The 17,870-nt window shown below is 45.5% G+C and overlaps 1 protein-coding gene and 1 pseudogene across 3 annotated transcripts in view; one reads left to right on the top strand and one right to left on the bottom strand.

Annotated features, from left to right (window-relative positions):
- The window catches only part of cacna2d2 (calcium voltage-gated channel auxiliary subunit alpha2delta 2), a 374,530-nt gene that overhangs the window by 210,032 nt on the left and 146,628 nt on the right, over positions 1-17,870 (bottom strand). The window lies entirely within an intron of this gene.
- Positions 11,100-12,279, top strand: LOC116983219 (annotated as a pseudogene).

Genomic DNA, 17,870 nt, shown 5'->3' with positions numbered 1-17,870 from the left:
ATGAAAACAAGCTCTTCAGCCCACTGTGTTTATGATGGTCATCAGACATCTTTTTATTACAATTCCATTTCCCACCACTTACTCAAAGCCTTGTTTGTGTTTTATATTCAGATGCTCACTTAGGTACCTTTTAAGTGCCTCCAGCACTTCTCCATTAGCACGTTCCAGATTCCAACCGCCCTACTCCATTCTGAAGTTCCCACCTGCTTTAAGAAGACCACTATCATCCCAATGCCAAAGAAAATCAAGATAATGTGCACTCTGTAAATTATGGCACACACAACACGGCAGAATGAAAGACCAAATGGCCCAACAGTCCACCTCAATGTTGACTTCACAAAGGACGTGGCAGAATGAATCATTTGTTCACCATCCTGCTCCAATATTCTCAGTAATCCCTTTTCCTTCAGTCCAATGCTGAACGATGGCATTAACTGTGACACAACTCTGGGCTACTTTCCAGATTCAGCTTCAAATGCCAACGAAGGAGAAGCAGAATATAATGTCTAACCATTCTGAAACTTCTGAAACTTCCAAACATTATTGAAGAGATGCTGAGCAAATAAGTTTGCATCTTGCAGTGTCAGCCTATTAGTCATCTGAGGCAGGGAAAATAAAATGCACAGAGTGGACAAGTATTTAAGGAGGGAGGAGATGGTTGTTTACGGCATGAGCTTCCTTTTGTAATGTGCGGCAGATGGTTCAGAGAGCTCCCACATTGATGGACACAGACTTGGACAGTGGAAGGACGGTTCCCACAACTACAAAACACCAGGCAACTGAGCATGCCTGATTCATGAAAGCATAAACTCAGGAAACCCTGGGTTGTGTTTGCCAAGTCTGTATCTATCACTGTGGGAAATCTCCAAACCATCTGGTGCATGTGTACACCACCATTGCAAAACACCACAAATAAAGTCATAGATGCTACTTTCCATGATGCTGAGCTGCCTTTAACAGCCTATAGATGACGGCACAAGTTGTCACCTTTACCTCTCCTCCACTGCCCAGCTCTGTGCAGCAGGGGATACTTAGTGAAGAGTGAAGGCGAAAAGGGGACAGCTTCTCAGGGAGGGGCGAGGATAAATCATGGAGAGGATGGGGTGAGGGTGGGGTCAGTTCCTCAGGGAGGATGAGGAAGAACATGGGACAGTTCCTCACGTCAGGGGAAGGATGACAGGGAATAGATCCTCAGGGGAAGATCCGCTGGGAGGGTGAGTGTCTGAGGTGACAGATCCTCATGGAGGGTAAGGGTGAACAAGGATGAGAGACCTCTGACTGGAGCATCTCAACTCAATTTTATCTGCTGATTGCGGTTTTGAACAAATTTTATTTACATTTCACCCATCTACTAACAAGCTCTAAATATTATATCAGGGTCAGATCTGAGGGATAATTGGCAACACTTATGAATTAATGCAAATATTTCATAGAGTTATCACTGCGTGGGAGAAGTGCACCTGATTCTTCACAACCAATAATAATTAAATCTATTCATGGTGCTGCCTGCATACAGCCTTTGCTCTTATTAGATTAAAATGTCTCTTGCCATGATTTGGAATCTCATAACATTAGCACTAATGTCACAATCACATCGCTTGCAATTTTCTGATTAGCCGATACTTCATCACGGACCCTGAAATTATTCTCTGCCAGGTCTCCAATACTTTGTCTTATTTGTCAAGACTTTGTTTCTAATTAGCTTGCTCTCAATCTTTCTGATACGCAGTTTTCATCCTCTCTCCGCTCCCACCCCACAATTGGGTAGTGTTGCAAAGGTTTTTCCTGCATAGACAACTGGACATTTCTCCCACGCTACAAACAGGATAACCTTTTTCACTGCTCTTTTCACTGCTCATGGAAGACATCAACAGTGGTTCACTTAACCTGCCAATGAACTCTATGAGGGTTTAGCAGACGATGTGATATCTCTACAAAGCCTTGACCTGTGTGCTGCAGGGGTCTGTGTCTTAGAAGCTTGAATCACAGAGCTGACACATGTTTTATGATAGATTGAGGTCTTGATATGTGAATAACCTTTTTCTCAGTTGCCTAAAGGCAGACCTGGTACACTGAAGGTGATGATGAATTTCATTGTCCATGTCTGTCTTCACAGAGAGATGGATTCTGAGAAATGGGAGCAGTCTGCGTTTTCCAGGGTCTTGTTGTGCAGAGTTATTGTCAGGAGAAGGTGTGGCAGAGCAGGGGTTTTGGTTGAGGATCTTACCCTTCCAGATGATTTGTCCACAATCCACTCTCTCAAATGCTTCAATGAATGAACTGATGATGATTCAAAGCTTGCCCACTGATCATGCACATGCACATGCACAACCATTGTACACCTGATGCAAGTCAATGATATTAATGGGGTTGACGATGGTTCTGGAGTGGGGATGGTAAAGATTGAGCAATTTCCCATTAGCCCAATAGATTTGCTCCTCCCCTTTCGGAGGTTTGTTGGAAATGAAGTGCAGGACTGTCACAAAATGATGGAGAAAGGTGTTGAGACAATGACACAGCCTTGCCTGACAAGAGGCTGCACTGAGAATGGCCCTGCTGCCTGACATTTGGTCATAATCATGGATTGCAAGAAGACTAGTTTCTGGGTGAAGCCATATTTAAGGTTTCTCCAGCAGGTTTGTCAGTTGGTTGACAGTTGAATGATTTTTTGAGGTCAGAAAAGCCCCTGCGTTGTGAATGAAGCTGTTTCCTCCACTTCCTACAATGCTAGTTGCATGTGAAGATTCATGTCCATTGTGCCTTGAGATGAATGAATCTAACCTCAAAAGAAGCCGGGGTAAAATATTTGACAGCTTAAATAATACACCAGAAAATTGAAATGAAAGTTCATTTAAATATGTATTACATATATAATCATTTTCCATTTCTAACCTGATTAGTACTTTTGAAGATTACTGGGGAAAGTTTTACATCATTTGCAATGAATTGTAATGGTAGGATATGATTGTGTCAAAGAATCCATCCAGTGACATTCCCTGCTGTGTGTGATGCTGCAGAATAGGTATGAAAGAATGGCCTGGACTATTCCTATAACTCTGCCTGACATTGTGACTTGTCAGCTATTTCCGAAAGCAAAACTTACTGGATTTGTTGCATAGCTGAGGAGCTAGAGGCTAATACATGAAGAAGGCTTCACATCTCTGCAATCAAAGCAACTCAACTTTGCTTTTAAATGGAAATGTACTGCCTCAGGCAGCCACTGATTCATCCTGCACAAACCTGGGCATTTTAAGATATAAACAAAACAAACTGTGATGACACAAACTTTGATTTTAACTGTTTATCAGTTTTTAAATGAATAAGCTTTCATTTTGCAGGGAAATCTCCCAATATGAAATGTGGAGAGGGAGAAAATGTTGAGGATGGGCAGTTTTCCAGAGAGTAGTTTTCAAAATAATGGCTACTTAACATTGCTCTAAATTACAGGCTTTATCAACTCGCTGGTGTGCATCTTTGCCATGGGAGTGTGCTGTTCTGATTGCAAACAGCCTTCTTTAATCAGTCTTCATTAAATGGCTGTTGCTGTCATCCCAATGCAGAAAACAGCACTGCGAGTGGAAAGCACTTCTCTGCATTATGCACTTCTCTGAGAATAGATTCCACTCACATTGGTATTTCCACTCCTGTCTGACTTCCGACAGAGGAACATTAATTGGTGCTGGTAATGTTTTACACCCTGCTTTCAATGTGGCACAAGTTTAACCAGATCCGCGACTTTGTTCCCTGCATGTACCCAATGAGCAGTCTAATAACGAGTCTCAATCACTGTCAGCCTGTAAGCCTTTGACCGCCAGCTCCAAGCAGTAAGGAAGTATTATTAGCAACTCAAACAATGAGTAGTCGGCTCCAACATCAGCGAAGATAACCTCAGACAAAAGCAGCTACATGCTGCAATTGTTATCAATTGAAGGGTTACACAAATGCCAGTATAAAGAGATGGGCATTCAAATGACAGTCAGAAAAGGTAACATATGAGAACTGTACACGGAAAACAGAACATCTTCTCCATCTTCTGGTCATCCTCGACCCTGAGAGAATGTCCAAGGCACAGAAATGTGTACATACAAATTACACTGTATTTACTGCAGTATCATTTATGCCATCAGGAAATCTCAAAGCATTTCCCAGCCAATATGAAGTGTTGTCATTATTACAACATAGACAATGTGGCCCTACAAAACACAATGTGACAGCCAAGGCAATGGTTCCACAAATAGTAATGAGATAAATAACCAAGTATGTTTTAAATGTTGGATGAGAGATACATGTTGGCTGAGTGACTGGGCAAGGGCATTATGCAATAGTCAATGTTGACCATGAAATTTCAGGTTATTCTGCAAAGAGTGCTATGAACCTTTATATCATCTTCATTAAGAGCCTTCATCAGTGCAGCAATTCATTAGTCATCTTCTTGGACAGTCCCTTGGGATTTAGGATGATCTGCTGCCCCAGAATACAAGAGACATGAATAAAAGTGCTGGAGCAACAGCAGATCAGGCAGCACGTCTGGAGGGAATGGGTAGGAGATGTTTCGGGTTGGCACTCATCCTCCCCTGAATGAGAACATGGTTGAAGAGCAGGACAGCAGCAGGGATCACAGAGGGGAAGCCGTGAGTGAGGGTCTTACAGAACTCCCGTCAGAGGGAGGAGGAGATGCTCTTCAAAGTGGGCATATTTTGACATTTCGTAGTGGAGCAATAAAATGGAGACATGAGGAACTGCAGATGCTGAGATCTAGAGCAGAACACAAAGTGCTGGAGTAACTCAGCAGGTCAGGCAGCATCTCTGGTGGGAATGCAGAAGCAGTGTTTCGTCCCAACCCGAAATGAACAAAGGGCCTGGACCAAAACATCAGTAAGAAGGTCCCGACCCAATATGTTCCGTCCACAGATGCTGCCTGAGCTGTTGAGTTACTCCAGGAATGAAGGAGATTACAAAAATTGGTGGCATCACACATGGGTACAGACCTCTCCACCACTCTGGCCACACTCTCATTTCACTCCTACCATCAGACAGAAGAGAAAGGAGTCTGGAAACCATGACCTTCAGGTTCAATAACAGATTCTTCCCAACAACCAGCAGGCTGTGGAACACTAAAAACACCTGCGACTCTACAAACTATTAACTGTCGGTTGCACTAAGGACTTTGGGCTTTTTGCACTAGTATTGGTGGTTATAATTTATTGAATTTAAAAAAAAAAAAAGTTTTTTCTATCTGTACTGTGTTTACAGGCCTCTTATGCTGCTGGTGTTGATTCATGAACAGTCTACAGTGTTGCAATGCTTGTCCTGTTGTTCACCCAGAGACAATTCCGCACTTTCACAGTTATAATCCAGTTATTAAACAATGGATGATTCAATTTTTGACCATTCCTATCCAGCTGATGATCACCAATGAACAAATCTGCAGTGGTAAACAAAGGTGCTGGAGAAACTCAATGGGTGCAGCAGCATCTATGGAGCGAAGGAAATCTGCAGTGGTGATGATTGCCCAGATAATTCTCACTGATGGTTATTATTATTTATCATACTATACATGAGTACAATTAAGCTATATAGAAGTATAATATGTCCAGTAGTACAGTTACAGGGAAAAAGTCCAAGGCCTGCAATTAAGTAGATTGGAAGATCAGGACTACACACTAGCATACGGGAGGACAGTTCAGTAGTCTGATAACAGTGGGGAGAAAACTGTTCCTGAGTCTGGCCGTGCATGCTTTCTAGCTTTTATATCTTCTGACTAATGGGAGAGGGGAGAAGAACCTTCTGAATTTTGTAGTCGGCAGGGCAGTACTCTGCATATCGCCAACTTGAAGAGAGAAGAGAGAGTGACCAGGGTGTGAGTGGTCTTTAATTATGCTCACAGCTTTCCCGAGGTTACTTGAAGTGCAGATGGAGTTAATGGGCATGAGCAGGTTAGTGAAATGAACTGGGCTACTTCCACAGCTCTCTGCAATTTCTCATGGTCTTGGGCAGAGCAGTTGCCAAGCCAAGCGGTGATGCATCCCACCAGAATGCTTTCTATGGTTCTATGTGTGGCTCTGCATTGTGACAGTATTTGTACTAACATTAAATGATGCACAATTTCAAATTGTGACAATCCTTGACGTTAATGATGGCCAATTCTGTGCAGCAATGGTGCTTGCTGAGGTGATGTTTATTGATAGACAATTCCTCGGTGTAATGGTGCCTTTGCAGATGTTAACTGGACTGTTCTACACTATAACGGTGCCTGTTTTCTGGATATTAATTGAGCTATCATGGTCACTGCTCACACTTGATTGTTGTCAGGAACAACTGCGCTGCAGGAAGGATATTGGAAGGAAAACAATTTAATTGTGACATGGGCAGCCTCAGGACCCATTTCTGTGCTGCATAACTCTATGACACTGATTGGAGACATTCTTCCTCTTCTGACTCAGTACAGACTGTAGCATTATGGTCGTAGTGCCCTGAAAGGGGCAAATCATACAGAAGGCTGTCATGATTCCTGTGACGTGTTTTACATGGTATCCAGTTCGATATTGTTATTAGTTTATTATTGGCACATGTACCGAGATACGGGGAAAAACTTTGCGTACTATCTCAGCAGATCGTACCATACATGAATACAATGTGTAGTACACAAGAGAACATGAACGCAGTGAGGAATATAATGCAACAGCTACAGAGAAAATGCACGTAAAAATTAGTTCATGATTCGTAATGGGGTAAATGGGCACACAATTTTGACTTGAAAATATATCACCTTTCCATTACTATCACTGGATCAAATCCTGAAACAACCCCACCCAGCACTAATGTGGGTAAATCTGCACCTTAGCAATTGCAGCAGTTCAAGAGGGCAGTTCACAATCACCTTCTCTTAGGCAATTAGGGATTGGCAATTAAATGCTGGCTCAGTTTGTGAAGCACACATCCCCTGAATAAATAATAAGAAAAAAATTACTAGCATTTTTGAAAATGCTGGCAAGTGACAATATGTGTGATAATGTGGGATTCACATGTGCTAAAGATCCTTCATGATAAATAATGTAATGAAGTACCTTGATAATTATAATATTATCAAATAACGAGGAAAATGAGCCACCACAAACATGAAAATTGCTTTGAGAATGTGTAAGTATTTTCAGCATGTTCGGTCTCAGATTTAAGAATGGAATCAGTGATTGCACTTTGCAGTTTCTGTGTGAAGAAGAATGCAAATTAGAATGTGTAAGAAGGAACTGCAGATGCTGGTTTCAACCGAAGATAGACACAAGATAGGTCAAAGCGTCACCCATTCCTTCTCTCCAGAGATGCTGCCTGTCCCACTGAGTTACTCCAGCTTTTTGTGTCTATGCAAATTAGAATGACAGCTTGTATGTTGTTTTTGGAGTGAGCATCGTCTATTATTGTGTTTATTTTAATTAAGTTCACAGAACAAAAAGCTGTTTAATCCTCTGTAATCCTGCCATTGACAATTGAAGTATTTACCAGTTTACTCAACAATCTTTTATGTGAACATGTGCCATTTCAAGTTTGGTAATTGTATATACAGAAACGTAATTTCCCTTTTAAGTCAAATTTATGATTTAAAAATTTTTATTTCAGCAATAGTTTATAGAAACAGAAACATAGAAATTAGGTGCAGGAGTAGGCCATTCGGCCCTTCGAGCCTGCACCGCCATTCAATATGATCATGGCTGATCATCCAACTCAGTATCCCGTACCTGCCTTCTCTCCATACCCTCTGATCCCCTTAGCCACAAGGGCCACATCTAACTCCCTCTTAAATATAGCCAATGAACTGGCCTCGACTACCCTCTGTGGCAGAGAGTTCCAGAGATTCACCACTCTCTGTGTGAAAAAAGCAATACTCCAGGTGTGGTCTCACCAAGACCCTGTACAACTGCAGTTGAACCTCCCTGCTCCTATACTCAAATCCTTTTGCTATGAAAGCTAACATACCATTCGCTTTCTTCACTGCCTGCTGCACCTGCATGCCTACTTTCAATGACTGGTGTACCATGACACCCAGGTCTCGCTGCATCTCCCCTTTTCCTAGTCGGCCACCATTTAGATAATAGTCTGCTTTCCTGTTTTTGCCACCAAAATGGATAACCTCACATTTATCCACATTATACTGCATCTGCCAAACATTTGCCCACTCACCCAGCCTATCCAAGTCACCTTGCAGTCTCCTAGCATCCTTCTCACAGCTAACACTGCCCCCCAGCTTAGTGTCATCCGCAAACTTGGAGATATTGCCTTCAATTCCCTCATCCAGATCTGTAAATGTCACAATTGCCACAATTCTGCGTGCATAACCCAGTGCAGGGATCAATAATTTGAAGTTGTGTTGAAATATGAAATAGTTGTATGTAATTATGGAGTTCTCTACTTCCTGAGAAGATTACGGAGAGTCGGTATGTCAAGGAGGACTCTCTCGAACCTCTACAGGTGCACAGTAGAGAGCATGTTGACTGGCTGCATCGTGGCTTGGTTCTGCAACTTGAGCGTCCAGGAGCGGAAAAGAATGCAGAAAGTTGTAACCACTGCCCAATCCATCATCGGCTCTGACCTCCCCACCATCGAAGGGATCTATCGCAGTCGCTGCCTCAAAAAGGCTGCCAACATCATCAAGGACCCACACCATCACTCATCTCTCCGTTACCATCAGGTAGAAGGTACAGGAGCCTGAAATCTGGCACATCCAGGTACAGCTTCTTCCCCACAGCCATCAGGCTATTAAACTCGCCAATAACCAAACTCTGAACTGTAACAGCCTATTGCACTTTATCTGTTTATTTTTGTGTATATGTGTGGTCTATGCAATTTAGACACACTGAACTGTTCCGTATTTATGCTTACAATATTCCATTGTGCTGCAGCAAGCAAGAATTCCATTGTCCTATCTGGGACACATGACAATAAACTCTCTTGACTTGACTTGTTTCTATTTTCATTTAAGGTGTATTATTCAGATTTGGCAACATTTTGAATTATATTTCAAATTAAAGGGATTGGTGTGGATTTTGTTTTGATTAACTTATTTTCAAAACTGTTAAAAAAAGTCTTCATTTTTTAATAATTTCTTTCTGATGTGAGAGGCAATGGCCCATGGGGTCACTGCTAGTTCTCAGAACAATCTCTTCCATCCCATTGCTCATTTATTTCCTTGTAACTCATTCTCTCTCAGATACTCATTAATTCACCTGATCTCCCTCCCAGCTGTAATTTACAGCAGCCAGCTATCCTATCAACCCATACATCTTTGGTATGTAGGAAGAAACCAAAGCACATAGGAGAGACCCATTCAGTAACGTGGAGAGTCCACAATGGCAGTATCAAAGGTCAGGATTGAACCCGGGTCACTGGAGTACTAGGGCAATGGCAATATCTGTAATGCTGCCCTATTACAATTGACATCACATATTTATGGAAGGCTTCCCCTAAACCATGGTCAACAGGGCTCTCAAATACATACCTCTATTTTCTGTAGCTCTGCTCTCCCCCTCTCTCCTCTCACCCATATATAGTGTTCAACAGTCTGCTAGTTGTTGGGAAGAAGCTGTTCTTGAACCTGGAGGTCACATTTGTCAGAATCCTCTACTTTTTTCCCCCCGATGGCAGGAGTATGTGGCCAGGGTGGTGGACATCCTTGAAGATGCTGGCTGCCTTTTTGAGACAGCGCCTCCTATAGATCCCTTCAATGGTGGGGAGGTCAGTGTTGGACAGGGCAGTGTCCACCACTTTTTGTTATCCCTTTTGTTCCTGGGCATTTCAGTTGCAGAACCAGGCTGTGATGCACCAGTCAATATGCTCTCTAATGCACACCTGTAGAAGTTCAAGCGAGTATTTGTTGACTCACCGAATCTCCTCAATCTTCTAAAGATGGGCTTTCATTAAGATTGTCGACAATGTTCCTGCAAGCAAGACTGTTCATTGCACTATTCCTCGCCATACTCACACGCGTAAAAATAAATTTGAACTTGAACTTGGTGAATTTATCTGGTTTATGCTGTTGCTTCTGTGAACTTTTGTACTGCAATGTTTACTGGTGAAATGATGGAACCAAACGAACTCCAAGACTTTGAATGTCGATTTGAATAAGAATCTCCCATGGGAACCATGAGTACAGTGTCCCCATATAGGGTGATTTTTAAGTAAATCAGAAGAGAAACCTAATGTGAGAGGCAATCCTAATACTGGGATTCAATAACCTTAACACATCTAGCATGACATTTTCATGCTGAGAGCTTTGACAATGATCAGACAATTCTGTGCTTCCAAATTTGGGCAGAAACTAGAGAGGATATTTTTGGGATGCATGAAGTGAAGGCAATGTGCAAATGGGCAGAGCTGGAGAATGGAAAACATGCAGCTGCAGTGAAAATTCCTGCCAATATTACAGGGGCTGCAAAAAGATCATCTTCATTCGCATTTGAAAAGCATTTTTACCCTACCTGACCTCAAGCAGTGCAGCTGCATGCCGACATGTCTAATTGGCAGCAGGCATCCTGTAAATGGTTGCACTTTGTGGACCAATCACTGTGAAGATATGCAGATGTTTCGTTCCATTTACACCATTTGTCTCCTACAGGGGAATGACCTCAATTCATCGTGAGGTCACCACCAATGAACATTGCTGTCTTTCTGCACCCTGGGCAGATGAGTGACAGTCTGGAAGACTAGTAATAATCAGACGTTGGCACACAAGGAAAGAAAATTTGCCCCAACAGTCTATGACCCATAACGCTGTGGCAGGTAGCGCTATATTTAAAGACCATAGCGCTGTAGCCGACAGCACTTTGTTTAAATCCCCACGTGCTATGCTGACAGCGCTCGATTTAAACCTTTGAGCGCCAAGTCTGTAGTGCTGTGTGTTTTGCTCTATGCGCAGTCTGCGTCCGGTAGTGCTTTCTTCCCAAAGGGGGAGGGGGCTTGTCGGATGCAGTCCCCTGCCATTGGGTGCAGTTTGAATTTGGAAGCGGCGCTATTGGCCAGGACTTACCGGCGGTTATTTCAACAGCTGATTTCTGCTTGTACAAAGCCATAAGGTAGTTCAAGTACGAGAGGGGTTCACCGACGGACTGAATCGCGACCAGCGCCGCGGACGGAGGCAGGGAAAGAAGGAGGTGTGCTGCTGTAAAACGGACCCCGTGCATATCAAGACAAGTATTTTTTTGTTCCCTCTCACCAATAAATTTAATTTGTAATTAAACAATCGAGTGAGTCTTTTTCTACTAGCCAGATCATTGAACCTGTTCCCTTGTAACAATTGGCGTAGTCGGCAGGATCTGATGAATAGAATAGAAAATGTTTGGTAAAAAGAAATAGCAAACAATATGGCGCTGGTGCAGGCCAAGCGCCCCCGCAACGGGCTGCTGCCCTCAATACAGCGGAGCCCGCAGCAGGCGGTACCAAAAACCTCCAGTCTTCAAGCTCCACTAATGGAACGAGTCATGAGGGCGGTTTATTGTTGTAAATTTCACCTGAATGGATCAACACTGGCATCTGCAGGATTTGATCGACTCGTAATGTATATGGCGACTGCGATAATTATGCTACATTGAAAGGTAACAGTGGAGCAGTGATGGAATTGCATTATAACACAGATGGCAGCATGCTTTCTCCAGCATCAACAGACAAAACTGTAGCAGTGTGGGACATTGAAACGGGTGAAAGAATCAAGAGACTTAAAGGTCACACATCCTTTGTGAATTCATGTTATCCCGCCCGACGGGGACCACAGTTGGTCTGTACAGGAAGCAACGACAAAACAGGGAAGCTATGGGACATTAAGAAGACGTCTGAAACCCATACATTTCAAATCACGTTCCAAGTTCCGGCAGCAACGTTTAATGACACAAGTGATCAGATTTTCTCTGGTGGTATTGATGATGGCATTAAGAGTTGGGACCTCCGAAAAAACAAGCTAATTTATACCATGCGTGGTCATACAGACTCAGTGACTAGTTTGACCCTGAGTGGGGTAAAAGAGAACATCACCAACCTCGCTGACCACATCCAGGAAGCCATGGAGAAGATTCAAAGGGTCAGAGAACAATACCACGACTACAATCCCTCGGGAGGATGGTGGCCTTTTAGGATGTTTGGAGGCTGGTAGACAAGTGGTGCACTGGGGACTGACCATTGGGACAATCTTGTTGGCCATAATATTACGATGTTGTATGTGCGGATTGGCATCTAGACTGCGGGGACTTTACTACAACCTGTGGGCCAGATGTAACGAGGTAACACCTGCGGATCAGATGTAATTGGTTGGCGGCGCGACTCACGTTGCAGCGGCCTCTGCAGTCCGTCTGTATTTTGTTATTTTCTGTCTCGTTTGAATGTAGTTTTTATTATTTTTTTGTGTATGTGTGTGGGTATGTGTGTGGGGGGCGGGGAAAACTTAAAAAAATCTATCCCCTGCACGGAGAACCCGACCTTTTCACTGTCGGGTCTCCATTGTCGTTGGGGCTGCACCGTGGAGCGGCCTCCAGCAGGAACGACCTGGGGCTCCAGTCGCGGAGCCGGCGGATCTACTCACCATCATGCAGCTGGCCGAATTGGGAGCGGGAGGAGCGGTGGTGGCGCGCTGCTGCGACCCGACCCCGGGGATTCGGAGGCTTACCGCAGGTCTGGCAGACGGGAACACCGGGAGCCCGCGGATCCCTGCTGGGAGACCGCTTTTCGGGGCTTCCCCAACGGCGACTTCACCCGCCCGAGTTGCGGGGTTGAAGAGTTCCTGGAGCGGGGCCTTACATCACCGCCCCGCGCGGCTTGGAATGGCTGCGGGACTTTGCCAGCGCCCGCCCAGGGCTCCAACACCAAGACCCGGTGCGTGGCCTTGCATCACCCGGCGCGGCGTTAATGGCCGCGGGACAATTGCCATCGCCCACCGGGGACTTTGACTTTGACTCTGACATCGGGAGGGGAATGGGAAGTGCAGGGGAGAGATACGTTTTTGCCTTCCATCACAGCAAGGAGGAGATGCGCTGTGATGGATGTTTGTGTAAATTGTGTTGTGTCTTGGTTCTTTTTTGTGTGTATGACTGCAGAAACAACATTTTGTTTGAACCCCTTGGGGTTCAAATGACAAATAAAATTGTATTGTATTGTATTGTATTGTATTGTAACGAGGTAACACCTGCGGATCAGATGTAATGAGGTAATGCCTGCAGGCTGGATGCAACGGTAACCAGATTGTTCGAGGGGTGGAATGTTATCCGAGAATTTTGCCCAGTCTGTGACCCATAGTGCTGTGGCCAGTAGCGTTATATGTAAAGCCCATAACGTTGTGGCCGGTAGCATTATATGTAAAGGCCATAGCGCTGCAGCCGATAGCGCTTTGTTTAAATCCCCACGCGCTAAGCTGACAGCACTCTGATTAAACCTTTGTGCGCCAAGTCTGTTGTGCTGTGTGTCTTGCTTTATGCGCCAGTCAGCAGCCAGTAGCGGGGGCGGTGCCATTGGCCAGGACTTTACGGTGATTATTTCAACGTCTGATTTCTGCGTGTATAAAGGCTGGCGCAGGTAAGCCATGAGGCAGTACAAGTACGAGAGGGGTTCACTGACGGGCTGAGTCATGATCAGCGCCATGGACGGAGGCAGGGAGAGAAAGAGGTGTGCTGCTGTAAAACGGATCCTATGTATACCAAGACAAGTTTTGTTTTTGTTCTCTCTCTTGCTAATAAATCTGATTTGTAACTAAACAGACGAGTGAGCCTTTTTCTTTTCTACGTCAGATAGTTGAACCTGTTCCCTTGTAACACGTAACGCATATTGTATTGTGGAAATATGCAATGAGAAAGATTGATATTAAAAATAGCACTTCGGAAATAAGAGCAATTTGGGATTTGCTTGAATATATTTACATTAATCCTGAAATGATTAAAGTGTATGACTGTACAAATTCTTTCATCTAAAATTTCTCCCACGCTTGTTGCATCAGAGACGCGTATATTTATTTCAAGCGGATAACATTGCAGAGGGAACACCTCAGGATGTGGTGTTCCGTCTACAATGTGGATGCGGTATATATACACACTAGACAAAGTGCAGACCCGTTGGGTCTGCTCCCCAATGCAAGATTCCACCACTCACCCGTTCCCCCAACGCAAGCTGTTCCTCCAACGCAATATTGCACCACTCATGCGTAGCCTCCAACTGCACAGACGGGACTTATTTCTCCTCATCCCCCAGCACTCTCTCCTCCTCCACTTCACCCTCCCTCTTCAATCCCTCTTCAATCTCCAGAGAGGGAGGGGGGGGGGGGGTAGAGAGAGGAGGGGTGGTAGAGAGGGAGGGGGGCAGAGAGGGGGGGTAGAGAGGGAGGGGGATAGAGAGGGGTGGGGAGATAGAGGGGGAAGGTAGAGAGAGGGGGGAGGTAGAGAGAGGGGGGAGGTAGAGAGGGGGGGGTAGAGAGGGGGGGGGAGGTAGAGAGGGGGGGAGGTAGAGAGGGGGGGAGGTAGAGAGGGGGGGAGGTAGAGAGGGGGGGAGGTAGAGAGGGGGGGAGGTAGAGAGGGGGGGAGGTAGAGAGGGGGGGAGGTAGAGAGGGGGGGAGGTAGAGAGGGGGGGAGGTAGAGAGGGGGGGAGGTAGAGAGGGGGGAGGTAGAGAGGGGGGGAGGTGGAGGGGGGGAGGTGGAGGGGGGGAGGTGGAGGGGGGGAGGTGGAGAGGTGGAGGGGGGGAGGTGGAGAGGGGGAGGTGGAGGAGGTGGAGAGAGGGAGGAGGTGGAGGTAGAGAGGGGGGGGAGGTAGAGATGGGGGGTAGAGAGGGGGGGAGGTAGAGAGGTGTGTGTGTGTGTGTGTGTGTGTGTGTGTGTGTGTGTGTGTGTGTGTGTGTGTGTGTGTGTGTGTGTGTGTGTGTGTGTGTGTGTGTGTGTGTGTGCAGAAAGGGCCCCCCCCCCTTCCCCCCTCCACCCATATTGGAATCGGTGGAGAGGTGGAATATTGCGCTGGGGGACCAGCCCTCCCGTGTGAACATGGGACCCAACGGGTCCCACTTAGTCTAGTCTATGACTGAAGACTCTCATCTTGTTATCTACAGGTTTGCGTTATTTCTTTATTTGCACAAACACGTTACACGATAGCACTACAATTCTTGGCCCACCCTACTCACCATGTCCTGTGCTGTAAATGAAACAAGTTTTGTTCAGATCGATGATATATTTTAAAAGTTATTAAGGTTTAAAAAAGAATTTAAATAGCGCTCCCACCCGAGCATGCGCATTTGGGGGAGAGTTCCCAAGCGCGTCTTTACCGGCGTCACAAAGGGTACCTGACCTGTCCTCAGCCGGGCCTGCACAGTTGTGGCGTGTCCCGATTTGAGATCGCCATCTTTTTTTCACACAGGCGACACAGGTAAGATTTTAAAAACAGCATTTTGCTGCTGCTCCGGGCCCGCGGGGATCCGCCGCCTTGGCGCTGAGGCTGGCGGCGGCAGTTGGCTCCGGCTCCTGGGGCAGGGAGAGCCCATGCCGACGATCCAGGGCCTGGGCGCTGAGGAAGGCGGCGGCCGACCCCGGGGGCAGGCTGAGGCCGCGCCGAGGATCCGAGGCCTGGGCGCTGAGCTTGGCTCTGAGGCCAACGGCTGCTGCTGCTCCGGGCATGCAAGGTGGGAGAGGAGCGGCAACCTTGAGATCCTGGGGAGATGAGGAGGGAGAGTGGGGAGGATTGAGAAAGAGGAGGGAGAAGGGAGGGAGATGGGGCAAAGAGGGAGAGGTGAGGAGGGAGGGGGATGGAGAGGAGTGGGGGAGGTGGGGGATAGAGGGATAGGAAAGGGGTAGGGAGGGGAGTTATGGAGGAAAGAAGGGAGTGACTGAGGGAGGGAGAGGTGAGGGAGGGATTGGGGGAGAATAGGAAGAGAGGGGAAAGAAGAGGGGGAGGGAGTGCTGGGGGTGAGGGGAAATGAGCCGCGCCTGCGCAGTTGGGGGCTATGGGTGAGTGGTGGAATAATGCATTGGGGGTACGGGTTGCGTTGGGGGAACAGGTGAGTGCTGGAAAATTGCGTTGGGGAACGGGTTGCGTTGGGGGACCAGACCTCCCATGTGACAGGGACCCAATGGGCCCCACTTAGTCTGGTGGTTAATAATCCCAGACGTAATACCAAAAAAGTGAGGACATTGAAACTCGCCACTGAAGGAAAAATCCTGAAGAATGATTGTTTGACAAAGGCAAAAAATCCCAATTAAATGTAAAAACTGGAAATATCCAGATTAACTAAAAATAAGCTTCATGACGCTAAAATTATCAATAATCTGCTTAACCATGTTTAAAGACTAATGTATAGAAAAGAGGATACAAGATTGCAAAGCAACTAATATAATCATTAGTAATTACTAATTACCAGTAGTGTAATCCAATTACATAATAATTAGTATTAGTAATAATAATTGTTAATGTAATCATCACTATATCACATCTCCTGGGGTAGGATTAGACAGAAGACTGGAGCTGGGGGAAGGACCTAGAAAATAGAAGCAGGAATTGGCCATTCAGTCCCTTGTGCCTGCTGCATCATTTAATAGGAGCGGAGAGACCTGGAGAGAGAGAGTAGCAGAGCCAAGGGAATTAATCTGTGTTTCAGCCTCTTCACTGGTCGGATCAAATGATGTAATGAAACCTTATATCAGTCCCATCTTGCCAGTTATCTCTTCTCAGCGGTAGTTCTGCTGCCCTCTGGTCACTTACACAGCACTAGACACAGCCCTACATTTCTGCTTGCTAGCAACACAACACATCGACTAATGGACCGGTTTCAAATGTTTCCTAATACCCTTGTTCATTTGTCTACCCATGCCTACGAGAGGCCAACTACAATTTCTCCATTACTGCAACTCTGCTACTCCTGCAAAGCCCTTTGATTTACCAAAATATCTCACCATAATTTCTGTCCCATTTTCCTACGTCCCACAATGAAGTCCCAATGTGTTAACGGATGTCTTATTTTGAGAGTTAGCGTAGGCAGGCTTCAACTGCATTGTTCCATCTATCAAGCAATAATTTTGCTTGGCAAAACATGTTTTAAATTTATAATGACACGTTCTTTCCATTTTTTATTGCATCTCAAATTATAGCTGATTATGTGATCACTACAACCCTATGTCAACCCTACATAGTGAACCATCATTCGAGTTAGTACCTCCAGCTTCTTTGGTACCCTTGTGAACTACCTCCGTACTTGGACACCTCGCAACAAAGCCCCCCCCCCCCCCCCCACTATAATTGCTGGGTAATTTCCCCTCTTCCTGCACCAGAATTTTGTCAGTGCTCTAGTAATGGTTCCGTCAATACCTGCTGTCTTTCACAGGTTAACTTGTGAGTTTGTGGGTGAAGTCCAGATTCACTCTCATCTCCCAGTGTAGAGTCTCAGAGGTTAGCATCCAAAACAAAGACTACCTTTATACCTTTTTAAGATGCTCACAGACCTGCCACATTTCTTCATTTATCCCTTCTTTCTTTTTATTTTACTCTTTAAAAGTCGCTAGACAGAAAGCCAGGAAATGATACAGAAACGGAACAATTAATTTAGTTTAGTTTAGACAAACAGCATGGAAACAGGTCCTTCGGCCCACCGTGTCCACACTGACCAGTAATCACCCGTACACTAGTTGTATGTTATTATCTCAGTGTCACATCCTAAAAACTAGTAGCAATTTACAGAAGCCAATTAACTTACACACCTGCATGTCTTTCGAATGTGGGAAGAAATTGGAGCACCCGGAGAAAATCTATATGGTCGCAGAGAGAACGTACAAGCTCCATGCAGACAGCGGCCATATCCGGGTCTGGGTCTCTGGCACAGCAAGACAGCAACTCTACTGCTGCACCACTGTTCCATCTCAGTTTGTGATTTGGCT

The sequence above is a fragment of the Amblyraja radiata genome, chromosome 18, assembly GCF_010909765.2.
Source record: "Amblyraja radiata isolate CabotCenter1 chromosome 18, sAmbRad1.1.pri, whole genome shotgun sequence".
Classification (NCBI taxonomy): domain Eukaryota; kingdom Metazoa; phylum Chordata; class Chondrichthyes; order Rajiformes; family Rajidae; genus Amblyraja; species Amblyraja radiata.
This window is presented reverse-complemented; position numbering and strand designations above follow the sequence as displayed.